Source organism: Protopterus annectens, chromosome 11.part0 (genome assembly GCF_019279795.1).
Source record: "Protopterus annectens isolate FY-2018-M chromosome 11.part0, PAN1.0, whole genome shotgun sequence".
In the NCBI taxonomy this organism is placed as follows: domain Eukaryota; kingdom Metazoa; phylum Chordata; order Ceratodontiformes; family Protopteridae; genus Protopterus; species Protopterus annectens.
Window position 1 is genome coordinate 874,142,562 of NC_056745.1, and position 25,393 is coordinate 874,167,954.

The 25,393-nt window shown below is 35.7% G+C and overlaps 1 protein-coding gene and 1 long non-coding RNA gene across 3 annotated transcripts in view; both read right to left on the reverse strand.

Moving 5' to 3' along the window:
• Window positions 1–25,393, reverse strand: part of TAFA2 (TAFA chemokine like family member 2) — a 2,885,489-nt gene that overhangs the window by 222,306 nt on the left and 2,637,790 nt on the right. The window lies entirely within an intron of this gene.
• LOC122815624 lies at window positions 1,203–9,971 on the reverse strand. Its single transcript, XR_006366974.1, has 5 exons — window positions 9,927–9,971; window positions 9,798–9,833; window positions 1,518–1,561; window positions 1,392–1,425; window positions 1,203–1,308 (listed from the first exon to the last, which is right to left on the reverse strand). It is a non-coding gene; the product is annotated as an uncharacterized LOC122815624 (long non-coding RNA).

Below are 25,393 nucleotides of genomic sequence, written 5' to 3' on the forward strand. Positions count from 1 at the left end.
TCATATTGCATAATTTAATGTAGAGGTTCTGGTCACATAGCATGGTGGACTTCTGAACTCCACATGTCCAGACTATCACAGCAACATGTAGCCTTACACATGCCAGAAGATGTCCACGCATGTCAAAGGTGCACTGCTTAAATTGCATTTGAAAATGTTTACATAATGGAGAATGAGAAAAAAGAATTACACAGCATTTGAAGTCAGGGTGTAGCAAGTGTTCTGCCAGTTTAAGAACTACCCATTTTGGCCATTATCGTGCTTCCAAATAGTAAAACTTGTAGAAAAAAAATGAGAATTGTTTTTAGTTATGACATTATACTAGTAGACTGTAACTAAAACTTGCAGTAAAGGGGATATCAGTAAAAAAAAGAAGACACTCATAGGGACATTAATGTGTTCATGTAGTAAAACCATAGACAGAAATTTTATGTGCATGTACAGGGATGTGATTTTTTACTACCTGTCTTTTTATTTATCTGTGTATCAATCTATCTATCAATCTCTCTCTCTCTCTCTCTATATATATATATATATATATATATATATATATATATATATATATATATATACAGAGAGAGAGAGACAGAGATTTTCTTTTTCCATTTTGCAACTTAGCACATGATTTTATATTTCACATAAGATAGAAAAACAGGCTTCTTAGAAAAATGTAAACTTCATTTTTATCTATTTAGTTTGCTACTTAGTTGTTTGAACATGTCTGTCCCATGAAGCTTGAGCCTGTTTTCAGGGGAGATCTGGGGTGACCTGTAAGCAGCTGACTACCTTTATGTGACAGTGAGGGGAATGAATAATCACCAAACTGATTATTATGAACCAGCTTTCAGCAGTCTAGAAGGAAATCTCAAAGGAAGATGAAATAAGGACTGGAGTAAAATAAAAATCACATGTAATTAAACAAGAACTGGATACTTAACAATAAACTTCAACAAGAGGGAGAAATTACAAGATTTAAGCAGAACTAGGCCAATACTACTATCTGAAGGGGGGTTGTATAGTAACGAAAATCATAGATGGGCTATGATAAAAGAAATTAAACCCAAAAGAGGAATAGGTCAGTACAGGGAAGGGGATTAATAAACATGTAATACAATGCAGTAATATTAAACAAGCAATTTAATGCAAAATAACAAGGAAACTTGGAGTTATTAATGAGTATAAATGGTGCCACCAGCTGTGGATGTATTTGGCAGTCAATGTATGCAGGAGAAGAATCCTTAAGATGAAAATCCAGAGGCAGTCATTTAATGAATGAATACGTTTAGAAGAAAAGCCATCTCCAGGTACCTGCAAGAGGAAAAGATAACTGTAGTGAGCTGGAGAACTGAGTTTATAAAATGGTAAAGTTTTGAGCACTGAACTCCACTTACCTAACTGTATATCAAGGCCTCTTGATTTTATAGCCTGGAAGAAAAAAAAAACATGTTATGGGCTATGACTCTCAGAGATTCAATTCAATCTCAGTAAGAACTTTTGAAAACAGACTGATACTGAACCTTATGATTTGGTGGCAGTTCTTAGATTCTGAAATTATACATACCTGGAAAACAAAGCAAATATAATTAATACACCTGAAACTATTTTATTAGTATTCATCAATAAACTAATTTATAACTGAAATTTTCCAGTCTGATATCTTACCTGGAAGGATTGAAACTGGTAAGAAGGAAAAATTAATATTGTTGATTTGGTGGGATAAGGGGTACATAGATTTTAATGCTGATGAGCTAGCTACAAAAAGCTGCATATAATAAGGTATGCTTTTTGTCTATGTAGTTCAATTATATTAGAGGGTCAGCCCAGGTTGGAAGGTTTAGAGACAAAGCCAGAGAAGCAAGATTACACTGATTTGGACATGTGCTGAGGAGGGATGCAGAGTATATTGGGAAAAAAATGCTAACGATGAAGCTGTCAGGTAACAGGAAAAGAGGAAGGCCTAAAATAAGGTTTATGGATGTGGTGAGAGAGGACATGCAGGTGGTTAGTGTGACAGAGCAAGGACAGGAAGAAATGGAACAGATGATCCGCTGTGGCGACCCCTAATGGGAGCAGCCAAAAGAAGAAGAAGAGTTCCATCTGATCAATGACTTCATATGGTTACAATCTACCCTCACTGCCCTTGCACTGTTTACTTTATCTTCTTAGAAATTCCAGGGACATCACAGAGCTGTTGCCTGCAAGCAAAATAAAACACATCTGAAGGATGAAACTATATAATGCAGTTTGCTGGTGTCATTATAATTCTGAACATTTAAGAGTTAAAAGTAACCAAGAGGTCCCAGCATAGTAAATGGTACTGGAAGTGAAAAATGACTACTTCTAGAAGGGGCAGGTAAATCTAAGACAATCAATCCTGAACTAACCAAATATGGTGTGAGCATTGTACATCTAAACCTAGACAATTCTGGGTCATCTTATTAGATTACAATGTGAGATAATAAGAGCCAAACCCAAATGTGCACCCAAGGACAATAAAGAAAAAGAGAAAGTCAGATATAATGGAAGATGCAGAACCTCCAGAGGGGAAATACACACCTCAAAATTATGCTACAGTATATGAAGCTACTCTTAGGATTTGTTTGTTTTTAGCATTTATAATCTGAAACCCAGATGGAAGAGGAGCAAAAGAAATCTGATGAGTATTGGATACAAAGACTGATGGAGATGGTGATATCCCTAAGTGTAGTTCTTTTATCAACCTTTCTCCCTCCATTAAAAGACATAAAACTGCCACTACTAATAGATGCTGATGACACTGCTATTTTACTTTATTTCAGAAGTTCACCATGACAGTTTAGTGTCACCAGAGCCAATGGTGTTACATTTTCTGCAGCTACTTTCAAAGTATGCTTTGTTAGCTTACAGCAATCCTCTTCATCTTTGAGCCATGAAGTGTGCCTTAGAAGACATTTGCTCAGAAAAAAAAAAGCTATGCTAAAAATAGACAAATTCCCAAGAGCCCTAGCAGCAAATCACAGAATAAACACTCAAAGTTATTGGTATGGAACAATTCATTTCAGTTCAGAAAAGTGGCTTCAAATATTCATTCAATAAAGCAATCATCTTAAAGGCTAATAACTGTCCTACAGCCTTGATAAATAATATTCCAGGCAGTTGTTGGAATCCTGAGATTAAGAAGGTCCCATCCTACTTTACAAGGAACAAGATCAGTTTACTATACACTTCTTAACCCCAGGCTTAGTACAATAGACACAATGTTACAAATTGTAATACATATCGCCTTGTGAACCAAGGGTGCCCACAAAGACTGCAACCTGTATTTGCAGTAAGAACAGAGCCGTCATTTAAAAAATAAATCAACAGAGATGTACAGGAGTTATATGCATATTTGATATTCGATCAATGTAGTCTTTATTTAAAAAAGACAGTAACTGCAAAAATATCTGTGGACCCCAATAAAACTGTATTATAAAGAATGGTGAAATTGTGAAATATTCTTCTGTAATTACTAAAGTCATTTTTCTCATTCTTCAGGGGAAAACCTAATGTTTAAAAAACAGGCTTTGTACTCAGACTGTAGTATTGGTGGCACAGGCTATGAGCGTTTTTCCTAAGACAGTGAGTCAGTTACAAAATAAGGACACAGTTTTAACAAATACATAGTGAATCAAGAAGATGCTGGAAATATTGTTAAGGACTAACTAAAATTGTTTACTATCTTGATTATTTGCTCTTGTAACAATGTGACACAAGACGCATGCAGTGGAAAAGGAGACTTCATATTAACACATAATACCCTTCAAAGCAGAAATAAACACTGGGTTTACTGGTGCTCAGCTCTTGAAGAAAGCATTACTACACAAAACACAAAGATGGTTTCTTAGAAGAGAGTAGGAGCATGTGGGCAAATAGAGCATTATAAGATTAGCCTGAAATATGTCTCAGCATCATAACTTTCATTAACGTGTGTTACATACCATGTCAGTTTATAAAGCCCCAAAGGGCCTCTCTAGATTTAATAGCTGTCAACAAAATCGCTTTTGCAAAGAAGGGTATGGACATCATAGATGGCATTTTGTGATTATACATTCCATTGCTCCAAGGTTATTGCATTTTACCAGTTAGAGCAAGGCATATACCTCTTGCTGTGTAAAGCGATTAGTCAAATACAGACACTACATTATGAAATGATGGACTAGAGGATCAATATGAAAGGGTGACTTTAGCATGGGCAATAATACTTCTCAGTGATTAATGCAGCCAGAGTATGCATTCCCATGATCAGACAGACTTATAGAAAAAGCATGGTACCAAAGTTTTTAGACTCCAAATAATTTGACAAGGATGACATATTTCCCTTTCTATTAATTTCCTACAGAGAAACATCACAGACTCCACCTCTAGGGAATTGCTGGACATTACAGGAAAAGTGAAAAGCACCTTGAAAAGAATTAGAAGAGAAAAGTCAGAGGATCCAGGCTTTGTAAGATGAAGATACAGAGGCTATGTATGTAAAAAAAAGTGGCAAGTGCCTCGGAGATTTAAAGTACTGTTTTTCTCACTCATATCTCAAAACATTGTGATGACAGTTCTAACATTCTTGGAAAATAGATAGACATCTTGGACCAGCTAATTATCAAAGACATGTAGAAAACAAGGACTAACCCAATTAAAACATCTTCATGTCAACCTACTTAAAGTATGGAACAATAAACCAAATATAAAAATATATAAAAACTGTTGTTCTTGAAAGTGTACAGAGTGTTTCATAAATATTAGATATTCTTCTCAGATCCTTTTTTTGACTATACATCAAGCCTGAATTAAACAATGAACATGAGTTATTTTGGAAGATGAGTTATCTATTTCATGCATACAACTAAAAGAGCTGACACCAAGTAGGCAGAACAGAATCAAGAATAAAATAGACAGCACCTATACAAAAAATGTAAAAACAGTATCCTCCATTTACACTTCACGTATCTGACAAGGGAAAATAATTTGTTTGCTACCTGATACCCATAGCAAATGTCATTTTAGATAGGTTAGGCCATTCAAAGATATGTTCATTTCTTTAGTTTACCATTGGGTACTGGCAGGTACCTTAACTAGAATCTACATCTCACATAACCCTCAGAACTAAAATTGACTTATGCCCAATCTTCTACAATGTTCTTCTGGCTTCTCTTTCAAAGATTATTAAAATGAAAGAAAAACATATCTCATAGCCTCTGTATCAGACTAATGGTGCTGCACTATGGAACATGCAAGTAATTGCAATGAATCTCATTTAGCCTCTTTTAAAACATCCCTAGTTGATCACTGCACGTTCTCCCAATAGTGAACCTGTTTTTCGTAAACTCTGATGTGACAGGTATATACCTATTCATACTACTCTAAAACATGCCACTCTACACCATTATTCTTGTTAACCCCCCTGAGGTAAATCTACAATAGTGCATTTTGTAGATATCAACTCATACTTTCAATAAACATCTCATTACCTTGTCTCAACCCAATCAAGGCATGGCTTTCTTCCCATTTCCTGGATAAAACCACTGTATACTTTCTTTACTGTATATACTCTAGTCTTGCTTTCCTTTTACTTTAAAATGTGGCTCCAGTCAGCATTTCCCATTTATAATGTACCATGTTCACTAAACTGTTTTCATTCCATCACATTCTGCTTCTATTTTTATTGATGTATATCATTAATCATTTAACCTCACAAGATGAATCACATTCTTGTGTATCCATTGTTCAAGGATATTGCACTATAGACTTTTGTTTCTATTTATGTATCTCATTAATCTTTTAAACTCACAAGATATATCATATCCTTATGTGTCAACTGCTCAAGGATTTTGTAATACATTTCAGTTCTTCTGGAACCACTCCAAAATTGTCAACATACTTGTTGCTTACTGTAAATGTCTTTCACTTCATCAAAACACACACACAGATATATATATATATATATATATATATATATATATATATATATATATATATATATATATGGGTTCCCTTCAGAAGCTTGAAATACTGAAATATCGAATTTCAGTATTTCGAGTCCAGAAAGCTAAATCCTTTGCAAAACAGTGAAAGTTCAGAAGCGCAAAATTCAAAACCTCGAGTACCAGAGGTTTTGAATTTTGCGCCTCTGAACTTTCGCTGTGGTTAAGTATTCAGGTAAGTATATGTGTGTGTTAAGGCTTTTGGGTAGGGGCTGTGGTGAGTATTAGTGTGTTTTGTTGCTGCGATGTGTGTGTGTGCGAGGAGAATGTAGCTTGTGTGGTGGTGTTTTGTTTGTGTTTGTATGTAGTGCGACCTCGGAGTGAGAATATTTAAGTAGGGGGGCTGTGGGGGTGCAGGGGGGCTTGCCCCCCTCCTTTCATGTAGTAGAGAGGTTATGTGCGTGTGTGTGTGTGGGGGTGTGTGTGTGTGTTTGAAGTAGTACCGCAAAATTCAAAATCTCCAGTGTGCGAGATTTTGACTTTTGCAGTTTTGAGTTTTCATGGTTTTGTGGATTCAGCTTTCTGGGCTCGAAATACTGAAATTCAATATTATTTTATTTTTGAGCTTCTGAAGTGAATCCATATATATATATATATATATATATATATATATATATATATATATATGGGTCCACTTCAAAATACTGACTTTCAAAATACCTAAACTCAAAATAATGAGACCAAAATCTCTAAAGCTCAGAATACTGAAAATTCACAATACTGAAACTCAAAATATCGAAAAAAAACACAGTACAGCAACACAACTATAGTGCAGCAGAATTACATACAGAAACATGTTAGTCTTCTGCAACTTCTCTACACTAAAGTGCAATCTTGGAGTTGATATATTTAAGTAGCAGGGGGTGTGGGGTGCAGGGTGGCTTGCCCCCCTGCTTATACTTGGAGAAGAGTAGTATGGTTTGTGTTTTATTTGTTTCAGTATGTACTTGTGCTGGAATATAATAAGTGTTGGTATCTTGTGTGTTTTCAGTATTTTGAATTTTCAGTATTTTGAGTTTTAGAGATTTTGGTCTCAGTATTTTGAGTTTATGTATTTTGAAAGTCAGTATTTTGAAGTGGACCCATATATATATATATATATATATATATATATATATATATATATATATATATATATATATGTGTGTGTGTGTGTGTGTGTGTGTGTCTACACACACACACACACACACACACACACACACACACACACACACACACACACACACACACACACACACACACACACACACACTCACATCTATTACTGCCTAAATGTATAGTCACTTATACCGAATATAAAATATGTTTAAGTTGAAAATAAATATATTATATTACAGTGCAATAGCTGAAAAGGGCCTGCATAAAAAAATCTCCTACCCAGTAAACAAAATAATGAGAGAAAGACAGATATAAAGAAAGAAAGAAAGAAAGAAAGAAAGAAAGAAAGAAAGAATGGAAGAAATCATTATCTACAATGATAATTTGCAAGAACATGTCCAGCACTATTGCAAATTCTCCATGCTTTTGATCATTTGGTGTTAATTCTTGCTAGTAACAAATGGGAGTTTACTTTGAGAAAGATAAATTTGTGAAGATCCATGGTGTATAAAGGCAGCTCTCACCTATCATTGAGAAGTGCCCAAATCTCATTACTAAAGGAAAGTGTAGCTCTTAATTGACTTTATTATTTGCTACCTGCAGTTTTTTTTTGCAACAATTTCTTTGTTTAACAGCTCCTATTATACATATGCTGAAAAACATAGTACAAAGACACAGAAGTGAAAGAAGAAATGTGAAACCAGGCTTAGCCAGGTGAAAAAATATTGAGTAACGTTATAGCACCTGGATTTTGTAAAGACCATTCTGCTGTATGTGCCTTCATATAATGAACATCTACGGACTGTTTTATTTGAAAGACAAGAGGATGAGAAGAGCTCATACTCTATACAGGCAAAAAGACTCATGTCCAAGAGAAAACATATTCACTGACGGAGATGGTAGCACTGGGTACCTCCTTAACTAGGTCACTGAACTGCTTGATATTGTCTCTGATCACAGGAGCTGCTAGTTCTGATAGGATGCATTATACTTAAGTAAATGTTTCTAATTAAAGGTGAAAAAGTTGGAATTATATGGAGGTGCCTGGTACACCAGGATTGTGTGGCAGTTAGTACACAGGGTTAGGTTTGCCAGCTGTCATTCCTGTGGTAGAAGACTTGAATCCCCAAGCTCTCCTTTGCCTACTGTGTGACTTTTTGAAAGTCATTTGACCAGATAGTGCTTGGAGATAACTGGTAATTTGGGCTAGGCTCAATGGTCCTCTGGACTACAAGCTTAGTAACTCCCTGTGAAACCATCACTGTAATGTCAGCCCAAGCTAATGAGTACAGATGCTGACTTCTTGTGTTGCTGACCTATACTTGCAACTGCCAACAGGGAAAAATGAGGCAAGATTGAAGATCTTCATTAAAAAAAAATACACCACTGAAAAAACAAGATAAAACCAGATGGTCATGTTGCCCAGTCTTTAATATAGAGCTTTGCCCACATGATCTAGAAAACACATAGGTTTTAAGGTTTCAGATCTATCACCACTTGTAGCCTTAAGCTCTACAGCAAAGCACAATTTCAACATCAAAGAGACAGATCCATAATTACAACATGAGAATATTGGCATGAGAATTACTGAAGAATAGAATTTGATAGTTGTTGAAGGGAGAAGTAGAAAGTATTCTGACAGTCTAAAGGCATGGTCCCATTTAATCCTTTATTAGACTGCAGAGAAGACTGCATAGGAAGAAAATAACAATTAGTGTTGGGTATGCTATAACACTATAAGACAGCCAAGTTATAGATTTGTAGGTTCGTAGATAAGCACTAGGCTAGCTGCCCTTGAGGGCCAGCTCAAGCCTAGCCAATTTCCCTTTATGTGTTTGAAAGAGCCTATCCCATTTGGTTTTAGACTGCCTTTACCTATCCCTTAGTTGCTAATTAATATTACCTCTAATGAGAATAACTGGGATCATACCATAGTTAATTTTAGGGATATTTTATGCAACAGGAACAGGGAAATGAAGAGAATATCAAAATATAAGGGAGACAGATACTCCTGTATCCCTAGACTATTTCATGGAGAGCAGTGAATGGGAACTTTATGCATACTTATGAAATTCCAGTGTCAAAGCCATATTTTTAAAACTCATCATCCTAATAGAAGATTTTACAAAAGTTACAATGCAGGGGCTTCTCGGAATGGTCCCTTACTCTACATAACAGTAAGTCAAATAAACTTTGATGTGGTTATTAAAAAGATGTTAAGTGATCAAGTAAAGCAAAAATGGCAAACAAAAAGAAATATGGAAGGGCACTTCAAAGTGATGTGACACTAGAGAAACTTGATAGCAAAATAAGAATCAAAACTTATTGAAACATATATTTATACAATATGATAAACTTATACAAGGCAAATAAGTTAGCCTAAATTTGCAACTGTTGCGCAAAATAAAGGACACATAATTCAGCATTTAGTATTAGAGAAGGGCTGTTATCACAATATATCAAGGGACTGAAAATAAGAGGCATGCTTCAGCCATAGTAGGGCATATTCAAGAAGAAGCAAATTAATTCATAAGAGAATAAGTCTAGAAGAATCTTTTAGTAAATAAATACAATTTGGGAAGGAAGTGACAGAAAATGAAAGACAGTTTGAGGGGAACCAGTAAATGAAAACAAAATGTAGATTGCTGAACTGGTTGTATATAGTGATACTTTGTTGAACTGTGAACTATAATTCCTTACCTGAAACATATGTCCAAAGCCCAGGGACTGTATAACCTGAAAGAAAAAAGGGGTATGTGTTACAGATTGTGTGCATTTGAATTTCAAAGAAAATTCAGTTACTATAAATAAAACAAGCCATTTATGTACCTTAAAATCTATCGTCTCTTCCAAGATTTGTAAATTTTATCTACCTAGAAAACAAATCAAATAAAAATAATTAATATAGTTTAACCCCATTTCATTTAGTGTCAAGTTATCTCAGTACCAACTGACATGGGTAGAATAGCAGGTGCTTAGATAACTTAATTTGCCATCTTCCATATGTGTTCACTTGTAAAAAATACTATTTCAAAATAAAGGTTACTAACCTCTGAACGCTTTGTGGGTATGTACTTTCTTAGTGCAGTTAATGTGCTAATGAAATAATTAATTAATTCCAACCCTATCGCACCACCAGACCACTAAGATCCAGCAACAAAAATCACTTGCAGATCACTAAAGCCAGTAACCCTGCTGGTGAAGCACTATTCTCTTGTGCCATAGCCAAATTATGGAACTCACTCCCACCCACAATTACCTCCATACCATCATGCACCCACTTCAAAACTTTACTAAAAGCGCACCTAAAAACATGCTGGCTATGCCCTTGCAACTCCCACTCTAATATCATCCACCCCATCCAATCACTACCTTTCTTTCCACTCGACTAACTACCTTGATTATAGCAAGCTCAGATGCTCATAAGCCTAGTACTTATTATACAGCAGGAACTTCTCATTGTAACATTTGTTAATGTTTTTTTGTACTTCACAGATAAAGATTCTAGTTGTCTACTGACGTACTATGTTCTTCATCTGTAAATATGTTGTAAGTAATTGCTATGTTAAATTGTTAATCGCTATGTAATCCAATGTAACTACTGTCTGTTTATTTTACTGTGGAGCTTTTCTCCCCAGGCCTCCGCTGAAAATGGACCTACGTCCAGTCGGACAATCCCGGTCAACAAATTTAAATAAATAAATTAATTAATTAACATGAAACAAAAATAACAAAAAAAACACAAACTCAGAAGTGAGACATCATGCTTTTCAGTAGCATATTGTCCCCTTCAGCCCCCCTCCCAGGCAGTAACAGTCCATGCCTAGTTAATCTAACTCTTGTTACGATGTAAAGCAAGCCCTTACAATCCTTATTAGTTCCTCAGCTGCAAGGAAAACCTCATCGTTTGTACAGACATTTCCATAGGGACTAGATGTTTCAGTGCTCAGGGACACTTTCGCATCTAGGAATATAAAAATGCACTTCAAGGTAGCAAAAACTGTATATAGTGTTAAAGCATGCACTGAAAACAGCAATTCTCTATGATTTTAAAGTGGTTTGCCAGTTTTTTTATTTATTATTCTGTTTCTTCTAATTGCTGTATTTGAGTTGATACAGCTTGCTATGTGCTGCTCATATGTTTATATTATTTTGATTGTTTAAACTGCGGTATTTTTCCCATACTAATACCCACTGCGGGATTTATAAGATGTCATACATTATTAATGTGTCATTTTGAAGAAAAAGGTATATCAGTTACCAGATAAATGTCAGGTGTTTGTTTTTACTATTTAGAAACTGTTTTCTTAAGAATGTGAATAATTTGTATTAAAGGGAATTAACTTTGTAAGTTCACAGGTTCGTAGGTAAGTACTAGGTTAGCTGCCCTTGTGGACCATTTTAAGCACAGTCAATTTCCCTTTTGGTGAATTAACCTATCCCATTTGATGTTAGATGGGCCTTACCCATCTCATGAAAAAATTGGATGTCCTATCACAGTTAATTTGAGGGGACCTATTAATGGGATAAAGCAATTAAGAGCTACCTCTGTCCATTAGTACTTACATGGGGCAATTCTGGGGCAGATATTCTGTTTCCCATTCACAGATCCAAATTTTGCTTAAATATGGACCGAGATGAGCTTTGTTTTACAAGGCTGAGGAGTGTGTTCCAGATCAGTGGTATCCTCTGCAAGATAAACCTGGCCCTCCAGACTGTTCTGCTGATGCTTAGATGCATAAACGGAATACTTCTGATGCTATATGACTTGCTGATGGACAGTAAATCTATCAGTATTGAGTTGGAGGATGCCTTGTATTCCAGACATAGGTTACCTCTTAGCAGTCTGTTGAATACCGTGTATAGTGACAGGAGTCAGACCATGTTGGACATATAGTTTAGGCCATGTGCCCTTTTAGCAAGGTAGCTCTGTGGTGTTCCAGTTATTTCATGTGCTTGTACAGACACATGCCAAAGGGAGCATTATACTCAATAACTGGCCTAATGAGGGATGAGTAAAAGGGGGCAATGACATCCCTAAATCTAGACACAATCCCTTTGTTTATAATCGGTGCAATACAGAAGGTCTTTCTTATGACGATGGACACATGTTGGTCACTGTCCACATAAATTTCCAAACACTGAACAACTGGGCCAACACATAGGAGTTATTTTCAATGTGGTAGTTCCCTGCGGTAGATGACTTCCCAAGATATATGATTATGCACTTTTTGGAATTTTCAGTCCATGATTTTGGTACCAGTTATTTATTTGCAGCAAACCTTCCTGCATTTTTAAGTTTTTCAGTATGCCGTAAGTGAAGAGACTAACTAGTTTCAGAAATAATCACATTATGAAAATCCTGATGTTCATTACATTAAGTGGGTGTCCAATACATAGTTGAATCTTAAAAGGAAAAAGAAAATGGGTCCTATAGCAATTGCATACCGAGCCAAATCAGAATTATTCTGGCAAAACAGAATGCTTAGCACTTTTGGGGAAAAAATAAATAAAAAAAAATAATAAATAAATAAATAAAAACTCCATTGATGATGCATTGTTGGAGATATGGTAGTCTGTTTAATATTCAGACTGTCAGGACCTACATATCCGGTTCCCTATTATATGATCGAAGACGCATTCTTCTGAATGTGTCTTGATCGAACTTGAAAGCACAAAATGGCATATAAGCAAATTCTTTCTCTGGGAAAGAAATCGCTTGGCCACCTTTTACTTATGGAACTAAACCTCTTTCATTGTATCATGGCACACACACACGCACACACATACACATACACACACACACACACACACACACACACACACACACACACAAACACACACACACGCACACACATACACATACACACACGCGCACACTCTATTTTAAGCAGTGAGTCAATCTCTCCTTTGCCTCCACATCTCCTGCTGTACATACCAGCTTCAAGATAACATGACAGCAAAGAACGAGCAAATTCACAGACCCTACTGAATTGTGATTTAACACACAGAACAAACAGCAGGCAGCAACACAAACTAAACAGAACATCTGCTCTTCTGAGTGTTCCCACACCCACCTCTATTAATGAAGAGTTGGCATACACAGGTGTTAGACGTTATCCTGGCCTAAAAATCTTGCAGGCTAGGGCTAGCATTGTTATTAAAGTCTGAGGTGTGACTATATGAGAGAGAAAGGAAAATGATCTGTAAGCAGAATCTGAGGTGGAGAACGGAAGTTACACAGTATGTAAAACAGAAAGGAAGACAGAATGAATACTGAAAATGAAAAAGGTACAAGGAAAGTTATACTCCCACAACAGAGATGGTGAAAAAGAGACTGTGTATCAGAAATGCGAGCCATGTTTTTCAGCATTACTCTGTTATACTAGTGAAGCAAAAGTAAAACAACTGCAGACAATCCATACTATAAGTGGCCCTGCCTGAATTAGGACTGCTTTCAGTAAACACCAAGCCTACCTTTTTGCTGATGACAAAGTCTCCTAAACCTGCAGTGCAAGAGGCTGGGTCAGTTTACCTCTGAAATCTCAAACATCAAGATGCTGAGGAACCAAACACCAAAAACTAATAATGCTCAAAACTGTCGAGGGTGTAAAGTTAATCTGTAAGTGTTTTTTGCAAGGACAAAGCTTTTCTGCTACCCTGATGTGGGGGCTTGCCCCATATTCCCCCTGAGATTATACAGACCAACTCCACTGTTGCAAAAATTGAAGATAGTAGAAATCCCCTCAAAACAAAAGAATCACTGTTGGTGCACAGTTAGAAATGACATTGCAATGATTTCCTGTGGAAAACAGCCATCAACATTCTGGTCCTCCATGATTCAGGGCACTAAAACATTAGCAGTTTTGTCCATGTGACATACTAGCCACACCTCCTGCACTCCCCTACTTAAGAAAACCAAATTTAAAGCCATTTCACCTTAATGTAAAGGGACTTACCTTTTCACAAGTACCTTTCACTGAGGTACTTAACAGTTGTAATCACATGATCCTATGATGAACTGAAGTCAGCCAATTCAACTACACATGATAGCACTTTTGGTACCAAATCTGTGCTGCAACCAAACTCAGAAAATATTGTTTCAACTCAACAATATTCCAGTGATGAAGTCACTAGGATCGTGATGAGAGATGACATAATTCAAGGAAGCAATGAAAAAATGATTAGGATTTCATTCAATCCAATGACAACAGAATCAGAGGCAGAAATATAAATTTGAAAGCCACATTTAAATTAAAGGGTGATATTTTTCACAGTAATATTACATATTATATAAAACTAAATAAATGACGTTTTTTTCCATCTCACTGAGTGAACAGCAAAATCTCATTCATAGTTTTCTTAATGTGTCACATTAAAAGCTTGCATTAATTGTTCTGACACTGCAGTCATAGTGAAGTATTCTTGCTGAATGACTGGAATGATTCTTGAGTAAATGATATTCAGAAACAGTTCAGGTTCTTCAGCTAATGGTTTAATAGCATACTTATGGAAATGAGCACAGCCTAACAATAACAAAAAAAAAAAAAATATATATATATATAAATATATATATATATATATATATATATATATATAAAATGAACTGTAAAAATAAAACAGCAAACCATTAAACAGAATACATGACTGATAGCACACCTTAAACAGACAGATTATTGACGCCATCACTGCTCATTTCATTAAGAAGATGCAGTTTATAAGACCTGTTGAAGATGGCCAAAATACAGGGCCTACTAAGCAATTGTGGAAGTATGTTCCAGAGGTATAGACATTGATAAATAAGCAACTTGGCTCCAAATGTTCCTGACTATATCCTTAGAACTATTATCATTCCTATGGAGACACAGCGAAAGGTGCATGAGTGCCACTATGGCACCAAGGGTTAAAGTTATGAAGGACCCAAAGAATGTAGGTCAAATTTCTGAAACATCAGTAGCCTGCAGAAAAAAGATTAATGGCATAATGCTGAATGCTTTTTTCCATAGGAAATCATTACTGGAAAGAATGATTCACTTCTTCAGGGAGATTTTGCCCTTATTTCAGTTGGTGCAACTGTGGAGTTGTTATATATAAGTTTGTGAGTATGGAGGGCTTGCCACCCCACCCTCCTGTACAAATAAAAAAAAATAAAAAGGAGTTTTTCACCCTTTTGGATTTTGGGCATTTTTTGTCATTCTTTTGGGATGTTGACTTTCAGGAAGTCCATGTTTCATAATAGAGCCTGTGCACTGTTGCAGATATCCATCATAGTGTTTGGGCTGCAATCAATGGTGCATCCATCCTTGTTTTGTTAAACAGTTACATTGCATAGGCAAAAAATAGAGCAGTTATAACATTGCATGCAAGACTTTACAGAAGAGGATATGAAAATTCCTAACCTCAGATAATCAAAGACCTTTTGTACAAATGATGGCCACTGCACTATTAAAGAAACAAAGGGAAGGAAAACACAAAAGAGAGAAAAAAGGGGATAAGTAAAATAAGAAAGACAGACATATAGTACAATCTACATGTATATTACAAAGGCAAGTTGCAGTGGTTAGTATTTGTGTATCATAACCACATGTATCCACCTGGTTAAAAAGACCAGATATTCACATCCTTCTCTGATTGACAAAGTGACGTAGACCAAATATGAAATTTCATAGTTATCTGTTTATTTATTTGTAAATAATTTTTATAAATAAATAAATAAATCTACATGTCAACGGGTGAAGTTAAATGGCAAACATATTGCTGCAGTATGGAAACAATAAATATCAGATTAAACAATGTCCAGTATGCACATGTGCAAAAATAAACCATAACCAAACAATAATTGTTTTGTTAAAAAAATAAAATTGCTCATTTTAAAAATGCAGTTGCATTACCTGCAGCATTCAAAAAGAAAATGTATTGGCATCATACAAATAAATAGTTTTGCATAGGATGTGGTTGACGGTTTGATTGCTGCAAAATAAGAAGTGGGGGTGATGCCAATATCAAATGCTTCTTAGCAGCCTGGAAATCCATTAAGGACTCTGAATCAAGCTAAAAAATGTGGTGCCCTAGTCCTTTCACTCTTGGTGGTGACAATACTCCACAGGTTATGATTTAACCCCAACTGACTAAAGTGTGCAAGAGTAAATTAAATCAGCTGTAGCCCTAAAGCAAAACATTTAAACCAAGTGCTTTGTTTTTTATGAATGAAATGAGACAGTCTTATTATTTTCAGGAATGACAGATTGTAGAAGGCATTTACGCTATAGATGGGCAATTTTACTTTCCAATTTAATGTACTCTAACCTGGAAAATATTTTTTCCTAAGTTCGGTGTGGGAGTTACATTATAAGAATTAACTAATTTAAAAGCAAATCGCAGAATCTTTCAGAAACAACAAAATCTGCACAAGCATATTTATTATTCCGTAGTATCGTGTTTGATTTGTAGAAACCTAAAATCACAAAGTGTTCAAAATGTGGTGAATCACATATACTGAGGATCAGAAAATTAGTGGCATGAAAAACAAATGTAGTATTCTAAGATCAGTTCATTTTTCAAAATGAAATGCCCAGAGTAAAAATAAATGAATCCACTTGAATCATATCATAGTAATTCGTTAAGTTTCGACACAGTATCACCCTGAAATCTAGATCTTGCAATAGATTGTATTGTCTAATATTTGAGTGGCAGCATGGAAAGAAAACATGAATTTTAGTAGGCAACTACATCATTATAAAGAGTTTAAATATAAACTAAGTTCTAAAAGGGAAGGTTTGTTAGTTTAGTGTTCACAGTGATAGATGTTGTAAAACTGCTGCAGAACCACAAGTGTTTCTCTGTGACCTTCAGTAAGTCATTTGTCCTCCATGTGCTTTTGTTCCCGAGGCTATAAATGGGATAAAGCAGAAACCCACTGCAGATTAGATTTTTGCATCTCAGCTCAACAGTACTGGGTAAATAAATTGTAAAATAAAAATATGATTTACTATGAGATTCTGAATAAATGTATTTCATTTCCAGCCTGTCCCATAGTTCTTTAAAGGTTGTCACAGATGTATGAAAAAGGAACTGCAGGACTAGAATATATGAAATGGCTTGTGAGCATTTTTATTTTTATTAATATTATCTGAAGTTCTATCTTTGCAGATGAAACTTAGCTGTATAGAAAGTTTAGGAATATGTCAGTCTATATTATTATACAAAATAGGTAGCAGTTTTAGTGTTAATTAATGTTAGCTCAGGATAATAGATAAGAAAAAAAGTGAGAGATTATGGCCAGAATGTACTGGTAAGCAATTTTGGGGATATGTTAACAAAGTCAGGTTATTATGCAAACATGGTTTGGTACATTTGTCTCATAGATGCAATTGTATATTACATACAACAAGAGTGTGTAAAGCTGACCTCAAACATCACTTCTAGGAAGCCTGCATTGCTAGTATTTTAAATCAAAGTGTTTCATTAAGATCTAGGTTGCATTGCTGATAGAGAAATTAGAAGAACTGTATATGTATAGACTACTTGCAAACTAGGTGGAAATTATTGGTCTACTTTTTAGAATGTATTTAATAAGGAAATATGGGTATTTATGCAATGTAGAACACTGCAGGTCATGTTCCTAGGATCAGCTGCTGCCCGTAATAACAGTAATGGGTAAACTGGGTAGGCCAACTGGTCCGTAGTAATGGGATATCTACCATTTGATACCATCTACCCCATTAAATGCAATCTCACTAATCGAAACTCCATAAATGCAACAGTAGACTTTTTTTTTTTATTTGATCGCTGTACTGTGAGATACTAGTATATACAGCTACTATTTTTACCCTCGCAGATTTTTTCCCCACTATTGTGCAGCCATGGAAGTAGTGTATTAAAGTAATCCTTCAAAAAGCATTTTATTTTACAGCTGTCACCTTTAGGTTTGTTTGGTATATTTTTATGTGTTTAATTACTCTACTCTGACAACAACAGAATGATAGAAAATAGTCCACTACTGTTTCTACTATGAAATTCCAACTTCCTGAAAGCCAATGAATCAAGAGGAAGAAAATGAATGCCTGAAACAAAGCAGAGTGAAAAAAAACACTCTTATCCCCTGATGTGGGTAGGGCACAATCCCTCCGCAATTCCCAAATGTGTATATACTTATAAATATCTTTATCTATCTATCTATCTATCTATCTATCTATCTATCTATCTATCTATCTATCTATCTATCTATCTGTCTATCTATCTATCTATCTATCTATCTATATGTGTATGCAAATATAAATATATATATATATATATATATATATATATATATGTGTGTGTATTATACCGTATTTCTTTGTAAATAAGACCTAACCAGAGAATAAGGCCTAGCATGGTTTTCCAGGGTGGTTATTATACCGTATTTCTTTGTAAATAAGACCTAACCAGAGAATAAGGCCTAGCATGGTTTTCCAGGGTGGTCATGATATAAGCCCTACCCCAAAAATAAGCCCCAGTTAAGATCATCAACAACACATGATGGACATGTTGAATTATAAAATAATATTATTGACACCCGTTGACTGAGGTTATCGCACTCTGCTTGCCATTTTCAGACCATCTGGACACTCAACTTCTTCTGTTTGCAGAAAGTCGTAAGATTCTTTTCCTGGGAGTCCTCCACGATTCTTAATGTAACCTTTATCATCACTCACACTTGCTGGTTGAGATCCTTGGCCCATAAACACTGGCAGGTGTACTTTGATTGGTCAAAGTACAGACAAAGCGCGGAAAGCACACACACTTGATAACGAATAGCTGTGGTTGTGCCTTCTTATCCGTCGCCATTTTGTGTTGCCACTCCAGTCTTGTAAGTCTTCAATTAACCCCCACCCCCCAAGACAAGATGAATGCAAAAAGAAAGAGCTATTCCATTGAGTACAAGAAAGGAAATGTGGAGGACTCCTGAGGAAAGAATCTGATGGCCTTCTGCAAAGAGAAGAAGTTAGATCTTCGAATGGTCTGAAAATGGCGAGCAGCATACGACAACCTCAGTCAACAGGCCAACAAGGAAAATGCTAAGAAGTGTAAGTGTGGATCAGGTCAGCAACCATTATTTCCTGAGCTAGAAGACATCCTCTGTGAATGGATTGCTAACAGGAGAGCAAAGGCTTTGGTTGTGCTCAGGGCTGATATTCAAGCATTTGGCCTTGCAATGGCACCATAGTTAGAAATATCCCCAGAAGAATTAAAAGCATCACAACATTGGCTGGATGGCTTCCTTCAGTGATATGAAGTGTCTCTGAGAAGATCAACAACACTGTTCAAGCTGGAAGATACTGAACTTATTAAACATGCACTCACTTGCATTCACGTCCTTTGTTGATGGCATCAACTTTTCTAAATATCAACTCTCCAACATGATTGCTATGGATGAAACTGCAGTGTTTATGGGCCAAGGATTTCAAACAACAATTGATCAGAGGGGTGCCTCGTCAATCTACATCCCCTCCACTGGTTACAAGAGTGCACATGCTACCTGTATTTTGGCAATTCATCTAGACGGAAAGAAAACCCCACCTCTAATCATTAGTAAGGGCAAGAAAGATAAGATTGAATGTGTTTCAGGCATTTACATTCTTGAATCTGAAAAAGCCTGGTGCACACAAGCAGGTACAAGGAAGTGAGTTGATGTAAAGCTGCCACTTGTTTTGTGAGGTGGTGAAAGAGGTCTGCTAGTCTGAGATTCAGTCAGCACTGACCGTGCTAAAGACATGAAGAAATTCATTGCACAGAGAAGAATAGATCAAATAATGATTCCCACAGGAATGACTGCCTATCACCAGACTCTTCATATTGCAATAAGCAAGCCATTCAAGGACCAATTGTGCATGGAACTCAATGACTACATTGAAAATAGAATGGAGAGAAATCAGCATGGAAACTTTGTAAAGCCTAGCCTGTAAGAGGTCGTGACTTGGGTGAAAAATGCATGGGATAAAATCACTGACAGCTGTGTTGCCAATGCACTATGAGCATGCTACTTGAACAAGCAGTGCTCATTTAAGGAGAACTCTCTTGCTAGGCATGACAGATTAGGGCCAATGGTTCTACAGGAAATGGAGTTGCAAGAAATTTAGGCCGGAATTCTGGGGTTGGAAACTTATGACAATGCTCCAGAAGAAGATGACATGACTGTATTTGAATAACATTTCTGTTATCGGGGCAACAGAATGGATTGCTTCTACTTTCGGCTTTATTCCCCTCCTCCAGTACACATGTATTCAGATTTTTCTGCACTTTCTGTTCAGCATGAAATATTGCACTGTGAAAGCCAAGGTGTAGATATTCTGAAGTTGAAATATTTGTTGCACTGTTTATGCAGAATTCTCACACAACTGTTAATGCGTTATTTAGAACTGTTGCCAAATAACAGAAAAGTACCAAATAAATGTCAATTTGTGTACATGAATAAATGTCGATTTTTGTACATGAATAAATGTAGACTGTTGTATGGGGGGGGGGTAAATAAGGCATCCCTTGATAATAAGCCCTAATGCATATTTTGGCAGGAAAAAGAGTATAAGACCCAGTCTTTTTTTCGGGGAAATACGGTAGATATATATATATATATATATATATATATATATATATATATATGTATATATGTATTTATATATTTATATATATATATATATATATATATATATATATATATATATTCTAACTCCAGGAAAAGGCCATATATAACTTTCAATGAAATGTGTTTTCAGTGAATTGTGCTTTCAGTGATTTGTGCACAGTCATTTGACTTTCAGTGAAATGTGCTTTCAGTGAATAGTCCTAGACCCATATATATATATATATATATATATATATATATTTATACAAACACACACACTCACACACACATATACATAAAAAAAAATATATATATATATATATATATATGTATCTATACATGGTTTCACTTCAGCATCTCGAATTACTGAAAACACGAACTTCATATGGTCGAGACCATATGAACGAGTTTTCAGAAACAGTGAAATTAAAAAAAAACCCCTCTACACCCTCCCTACTTAAATATATCATCTCCGTGATCGCATTATAGCAAGGAAATGGAAAATCTCATGTTCTGTGCTTCAGCATACAGCGCGGAATGGGAGATTTCCCTTTTCCCCACTGTAGCGTGATCTCAGAGTTGGTATATTTAAGTAGGGGGGTGTGGGGAGTGCAGGGGGGCTTGCCCCCCTGCAGAAACGATGTCTTTGGGTATTTTTTTTTTATTTCACTTCGGGAGTTCGAGTTTCTGAAAACTCAATCATATGGTCTCAACCATATGAAGTTCGAGTTTTCAGTAATTCGAGATTCTGAAGTGAAACTATATATACTATACTTGTTTTTGGACTTTCGTATATCGAGTGCTGGGACATCATCCTGTGGATTTTCTACATTAATAAGGGCCTGGGGATTCAACGGAATATGCAGTGAGTCTGTGTTTTGAGATTGACCTGTTTAGTGTGTGCTTTACGGGTTTATCTATTGGCGTTTGGTCAGCAGAAGTGGAAAAGTGTTAAAATATTGCACTACAGCCAGGATATGGCGCAAGGTACTGATTTTTTTTGTTATATAAAAAATATAACAGCTGATAAAGACGACAGTGCGTGTTTTACTGGGGTTATGGACAAGAATGTTAGTACATCAGCTGCACGTTTGAAACCTACGGAGGCGGCAGATAGTTTTAACAGTTTGTTAGAGGCTTCCAAACGAGTATGGGCAAATGTATGGCACTGTAAGTTACTAAAGGCCTACTTGGTTGCGAAAATAACACCGAGGGGCTTACAAGTATATGTAGAACCTGGATTGGGCAATATGGATGAGAATTTCATGGTGAAGTGGAGAAGTATACAAGCTACTGCTTCGAGTATGTTTTTGCAATTATTGGTGGAACATTATGAATCACAATTGCCCTTGTTGCTATCTAAGCTCGATGAGTGTTATGAAAATACACAAAAGTTTGTGAATGCCTCTGAATATGATAATCTTTATACTAAATTTATTAATGATTCAGACAAATATGATAAGGAACTTTCTAAACGCAAGATGCAAAAATACCAACGTGATGTTAATGACTTTAAACAAAGTACTATGTACACTTGGAAGAAATTAAAAAAGGGTGTGAGATTTAATGAGGACAGACAAGTCCCTAGGCCCAAAAGAAAAAGGGTGAAGTCTATATTGAGGAGACGTGAAGTGCTTCAGATTTTTCCTCTAGTATGTCCAATACTGATACTGATCCTGAGAACATGGATGCATTAGAGGTTCCATCACCAGTGCCTAAAAGATTTAGAACCCCTTTAGAAGGGCAGGGCGTAAACATCGAGGGTGCACGGAAGTTATTCAAAGAACAGATGATACAACACAAAATGTAGATGGACTTTTTGATGGACAGTTAGATAATGATATTAATAACTTGGTCATTAATTTAACTGACCAGGTGTTTTCCTCCAGTGAAATCAGTGTGCTTAATAAAGGTCTTGGATTTATCCCCTCGTTTTTTGTTTCACAATATGATGTTATCAATGATGTAAATTGTTTCTGTAGAAAACTTAATCTAAAATATTTTTTTTCAGATCCAGAACATGTGACAAAGGAAGACAACATAGTTGGGTTTAAATTTAGAAAGTCTCAGTTTATGCCACCCTATCATAGTACGGTGAAGTTGTTTGAGCAATTGGTAATAAAAGATTTGCACATACAACAGTCTAATATTTTTTCTAATAAACAATTTAACTTGACCAAAGATGAAAATGATGCCTTAACAAAACTCAAAAACAATACTAGTATAGTTATTGTTGGGGCTGATAAGGGTGGTGCGGTGGTTATATGGGATAAAAAACATTATTTGGCGGAAGCCCATAGACAATTGTCTAATGTTGAATATTACCAGGCTTTGGATTCTGATCCTATTTCAAAGCATAAACAACTTATTGATGCCTTTCTGAAACGAAGCTGTGAACAACAACTTATTACTCAACAGTTGCTTAAACAATTACAGGTGGATCATCCTATTCTACAATACTTTTACATCTTGCCTAAGGTACATAAAAACCTTTTTAACCTCCCGGGACATCCAATAGTAGCAGGGAGAGGGTCCTTGACTGATCCCCTCTCTGAATTTTTGGAATTCAAGTTAAAAAAGTTGTTGTCTTATGTAACAGCTAGGATCAGGGACACACAACAGTTTTTGTCTCTAATGGATGATATCCAAGTAACTAGAGAACAATATTTAGGGACTTTAGATGTACAATCGCTTTATACATCTATACCACATGTAGGGGGTACTCAGGCAGTAAAGTATTGGATGACTTTTTCTGGTATATATTCTATTGAAGAACAAGAATTTTTGATTAAAGTACTTGAACTTGTGTTGGAACATAATGCTTTTACCTTTAATCACCAGTGGTATTTGCAGATTAAAGGTACAGCTATGGGGGCTACTTTTGCCCCCACATATGCTGACCTCTTCATGGGGTATTTTGAAGTACAATATATTTACTCCTTACCTGCACTTTTCAAGCAACATCTAATCATGTGGAGACGTTACCTTGATGATTGTTGGATAGTGTGGGGGGGATCCATAGATCTTTGGCAGTTATTTCTGGAATATTTGAATTCCAATGTTTATGATTTAAAATTTTCAGGAAATATTGATCTACAGGAGGTAGAGTTTTTGGATGTTTTGGTGGGCAAGGACGATGATGGGTCTCTTTATACTGATTTGTATAGAAAGCCTTTTTCCAAGAATGCTTTGTTATATGCTAGTAGCTGCCATCCCACCCCACACTATCCTTAACATACCAGGGTCACAATTTCAACGTACCAGGAAGATATGTTCCTCTAATGCACGCTATGATAGCCAAGCTAAGGATTTAGAGTCAAGATTTGAGAATAGGGGTTATCGTAGACACCATGTACAGAAGGCTAATAGGTATGCTAGTTCTATGGATAGAAACACATTATTGATTGATCGTGAACATAAGGACGACAGTCCCTATATTAGATTTATAACAACTTTTGGAACTAATACACATTATGTTAAAGACATATTAATGAAACATTGGCACATTTTGGAGTCTGATGTGTTCTTTACAAATTGTGTTGATAAAGTATGCCATTTTGGTTATAGAAGGGGTAAGAATCTGAGACAACATTTTGCTAACTTTAAAAAAGATTATCATAAAAGCACTGATTCACTGGGTATAGTGGGTAGCACGTTTTGTGGCACTTGCAAACATTGTAAGGTCATGGCTAAAACTAAGTCATTTACATCTGTGAATACGAAAAGGGTATTCGATATTCGTTGTTTTATCACTTGTAATAGCACTTGGGTAATCTATATGGCGGTCTGCCAATGTGGAGCCTTTTATGTAGGGCAGACTTCATGTACATTAAAACAAAGGATATCTTTACATATTAGTGATATCAAGTGTCAACGTACTAGAAGTGCCCTTTATAAACATAAATTAAGTCATCCATCAGCTCACTTTATATTTATAGGGCTGGATAAAATCTCTGCATTTAATCTAGGGGATAGTCTTAAACATTGTATGTTAACCCAGAAGGAGCGCCATTGGATTGTTAATTTGGGGGCTTTGTTCAAGCCAGGATTAAATAATCACTGGTAGTAAGTGTTGGTTATGGTACTTTGTATTGGTTGTTTTTTTATTTGTTTGGGTTTTTGAATGTATTATTTTTAAATTAAGGCTATTTGGTGTGGAGGTTTTGTCATGTGTGTATGTGTATGTATATTTATATATATGCATATATTTATATGTGTATGTATGTATTTATATGTGCATGTATATCTTCCTATATAGAGTGGTATATTATGTACTACATTCTAGTATTAATTTATTGTTTTTTATTTCTATCTTTACCTCTATGTATTATCATAGGCATGAGGCTCATTTATAGTGCTTCTATGCCTTTAAGTGGTGAGGATCTAAAATTGCGTATATCAGTCTGGCCTTTTTGTTATTCAATGCACACTGAGGCCACCGGTTTGTGTTGTTTGGGATGTGGTTGTCCAATAAATCACTTATTACTTCATGCTGACTGTGGATTTTATTCTTCGAGTGCTGGGAGCCTTGTGAGCTTTATATATATATATATATATATATATATATATATATATATATATATATATATATATATAGGTTCATAGGTTTATACTAGGCTATCTGCCCTAAGGCATTTATAAGCCTAGCCCAAAGTTTTGTGGCTTACGCCACCCCTTATATGAAAAAATACTGTAC